The sequence below is a fragment of the Chiloscyllium plagiosum genome, unplaced genomic scaffold (genome assembly GCF_037043375.1).
Source record: "Chiloscyllium plagiosum isolate Xiang-an unplaced genomic scaffold, Cpla_swu_hap1 HiC_scaffold_40, whole genome shotgun sequence".
Taxonomy (NCBI): domain Eukaryota; kingdom Metazoa; phylum Chordata; class Chondrichthyes; order Orectolobiformes; family Hemiscylliidae; genus Chiloscyllium; species Chiloscyllium plagiosum.
Genome location: NW_028270178.1, coordinates 72,565,807 through 72,569,840, shown reverse-complemented (window position 1 = coordinate 72,569,840; position 4,034 = coordinate 72,565,807). Strand labels below are relative to the sequence as shown.

At 42.6% G+C, this 4,034-nt stretch overlaps 1 non-coding gene across 1 annotated transcript; it reads left to right on the top strand.

Annotated features, from left to right (window-relative positions):
* Window positions 1-228: 228 nt before the first annotated feature.
* trnar-ucg (transfer RNA arginine (anticodon UCG)) lies at window positions 229-301 on the top strand. The gene has a single exon. It is a non-coding gene; the product is annotated as a tRNA-Arg (tRNA).
* Window positions 302-4,034: the final 3,733 nt, after the last annotated feature.

The window sequence follows — 4,034 nt, the reverse complement described above, 5'->3', positions numbered from 1 at the left end:
AATAAAACGATGGAAACTTCCAGCAGAGAAGGAGGCGACCCTGAAGCAGGCAGCTGAGGACAAATGTCTCTCCTTTGCCAGTGAAAGGCACTGCTTCACAAATTGAAAACTTCGAAGTGAAGCAATGTTGGTGATTATCTTCGGTGCTTGTTCACCTTTTTAATTCTGATTCCGTGAAAGTCCATGGCATTACATATCGACATTCTGCCAAGTGCAGGTTTGTCTCTTGGGCCAGTGGCGTAATGGATAACGCGTCTGACTTCGGATCAGAAGATTGTAGGTTCGAGTCCTACCTGGCTCGAGGGGGGATGTTTCGCTTTAACGGTGGTATACGTTGACGCTCCCCTTGTAAAGTTCTCTCGGGACATCTCCTCTGTGCTTCCGCATGAAAAGCTTGCATTTGTCCTATTGTCCATTTCAAATTCCAGCTCTCCACAACGGACACCTCCGTCAGTTTGGCGGGATCTTCTGGTGTGTCTCCCTCTGTGGTGAAAATGAGCATGAGTTCCTCAAAAGAGTTACAATTCGTTATACTTCTGTCCCATTATTGTGCAATGTAAGAACATAGGATAACCTCATTGACATTTGACCTGGAAACATTAGAACACACGAGGCTTTGGGCCAAAGTTCGAAACTGCGACTGGAATACATGGCTCTCTGATTAGCCGCAATGCACACGGGCGGAATGGCCTTTTCCCACTTTGTAAATCTTCGAAGACAATTTGAAAAAAAATCTGCAACGAAAATGTTCAGACAGATTGTTTTATTTACACCAAATACGATAGTATCTATCGCCTTGTCTTGTTATTTACTTGTGAGGATTCGGTACTCTCAGCACCGTGGCCCGGATCGTATTCCCGCTCATGGAATGGTTGTATTGTTCAGCAAACATATCGGTGTACCAGTACTTCTGCCGATTTTCCGATGCTGGCAGGTCATTGGTTTTGTCCAAAACATTATGAAGGTTAACATAAAAGAAATAGCTGCAGGTGCTGGAAATCTGAGCCAAAAACGAAAATTGTTTGTGCAGCGGAGCATGACTGGCAACAGAAACGTCGACTCTCCTGCTCCTCGGATGCAGCCTGACCTGCTGTGCTTTTCCAGCATCACTCTGATCTAAAGTGAGGTTTCCAGCATCTGCAGTCCTCACTTTTGCCTAGTTTCTTCAGTGTCTCTGGTTCCCAATTCAAGAATTCCATCTCTAGCGGTTTCATGTTTGTTCCTCCGTGCTGAGGAGTTGAAGAGTGAAGAAAAGTAACTCACCTCCTCCATCTCTGGGGTAATTAGGGACTGAAAATGAATCGTGTCACATTGAAATATATCTACATGCGAATTAATCTCTGTCTTTTATTGGGAACCATCTCTTTCATTGTAACCATCAGGAAAGATCATTTCGTTCGCCAGAAAAAGAAATGAATGTGTCACTAACCTTTGTTTGCTTCAGGTCCGAGAATACTCAAATCAATATCTCCCTTGCTTACTTCTGCTGGTCATGTTCGCAAAGAGATATGGCAAATTGCCAAGTGTGATTTTCCTTTCCTTTCAATAAATAATTTTGACTCAGTTTGCCTGCAAATATCTTTTCCTACCTTTGTGCTTTTCTTCTTTTACATTGGTGCCTCGCACCTTACAAATGACAGCAAAGGTATGAAAGGAGAGGAAGATACTGAGATACTTGCGTCCAGAGTACTAGAGATTGAGGTTCACAAGGATTAGGTGATAGAAATACTGCAGAATGTGATAACAGACAAGTCCCCTGGGGATGGGATCTGTCCTCGTATCCTCTGGGAAGCAAGGGAAGAGATTGATGAGCATTTGGCATCGATCGTCAAATCATCGTTATCTACAGGAATAGTGCCTGTGCAATGGAGCATAGCATACGTTGTTCCCGTGTTCAAAAAGTGTCGTAGAGACAACCCTGCTAATTACAGACCAGTGAGTCTCACTGCAGTTGTTAGTAACGTGTTGGAAAAGGTTATTATAGATAGGATTTATGACCATCTAGAAAAGAAAAATCTGATCAGGGACAGTCAGCACGGTTTTGTGATGGGTAGGCCTTGCCTAACGAATCTTATTGACTTTTTTGACAAAGTGACCAAACAGGGAGATGACAGTAAACCGGTTGATGTGGTGGATATGGGTTTCAGCAAGTTGTTCGATAAGGTTCCCCACAATAGGCTATTATATAAAATGCGATGGAATGGAATTGTGGGAGAGATGGCAGCTTTGATCATTAATTGGCTTGCCAATAGAAAACATTGTTATAGTTGATGGAACATGTTCTTCTTGGTGTCCAGGTACTGGCGACGTACCACAAGGGTCGGTGTTAGGTCCACTGCTGTTACATGAGGTCTAACCTTGCCAATCAGTCTCCCATGGGGAACATTGTTGAACGCCTTACTGAAGTCCATATAGATCACATTTACTGCTTCGTCCTCATCAATCTTCTTTGTTACTTCAAAAAATTCATTTAAGTTTGTGAGACATGACTTCCCACGCACAAAGCCATGTTAACTGTCCCGAATCAATCCTTGTCTTTCCAAATACATGTACATTCTGTTCCTCAGGATTCCGTCCAACAATTAGAGCATTCTTGGCAGATGCAGTTTCATGTCGGGAATGCGAGTTCATATACTTTGTTGGGAAGAATCAAAAGACACGCTACTATTAAAATCGATAGAAACGCAAAAGATGTGCAGTGCAGAGGAGTCTCAGTGTTCTTATACATGAAACGAACAAAGGTTCATCACATATTTATTTCTTGCTGCCAAAAGAAAGCCTTTTCTGATGCTCACAATTAAAGAGATGGTTTTCAAGAAAATAGGGAAATTAAGTCACCAGTAGAGTAATCAATTACCAAGATATCCCTCGTGATGTTTTATGGGACATGTGGGATTTTTTTGATTATTGTTCTCCAATCGTTTTTACAATGGAACCGAGAGTTTTAGATGGGAAGTTAAGATCACGCATGACTATTGCCATTTTCGTCACTCACACACAATATTTTTTCCTTGTACGATTTATTTCGCTTTGTGGTTACTGCGAGTGGGCTTGTAAACTACACATGCTTGTGAGTTCATTCCTCACTGTTCCTCAACTCCAGCCAAACAGACTTTACGTCCTTATTTACTGAATCGAGGTAATCTCTAACCATTGCATAAATGTCATTTAAACTTCGATATTTCACAGGCCTCTGTATATCATCTTACAATATTAATTGATCCTTTACTGTATTGCAGTTGCGCAAAAGAAGAGAAAAATTGAAGAGAGAATGGTGGACCTCCGCTTCACACACCCGTTATTGAAGCGAAAATGCAGATTACTGCCCATAATGCGATCGTGGAATCATGTGCCAAACCCTCAGGAATCACAGAATAAGTGTAGTGCCACAGGGCATGTCAGGGACAGCACCAGAAAGACAACAGAAATGCTGCTCTGAGCTCCTATTTTGGATATATTTCTCAATGAGCAATAGAGTGTTACATGTGTTCCATCAGGAGTTACCTCACACAAGGAAGTAACCAGTGCTTCAGACGGTCATATCATCCGAGTTCCAAGCCTTGGAATCAGAGACATTCAATATTCTGTGCATAACTGCAAGGAACAGCTGTCCGAGGTGTTTACAGTCCAGGAGAAATTATGAATGCAGCTCTCTAGTTGTCAGCCTCTTTCTCCTATGTCGTGTTTCGTGCAGTCCCTGCGGGGAATGTCGTCAACCACGTTTGACCTGCACATGATGCGGATTGGGCCTTGTTTTCTCGTGAGTTGTTGTCTGAGTGAGGCTCTCGGTTTCTGTGCTGTCATAAGTCCGAGTGTTCGGAGGAGTCTGGATATCGTTTTCCAGAATTTGTTTTTAATACAGGGAAGCATGATTTAAAAATTACCTCAAAGCATATCCTCGTTGCGAACTTTGTGTGCCATGCATTTGCGAATGAAAGTGTGTGGATATTGGTTCTTGGCAAAGAATTTGTGTGGGCGTCAGTCCAGCAGTCCCTAGTAGCAATACGTACAAACGGCAAGGGCCACACATTCGA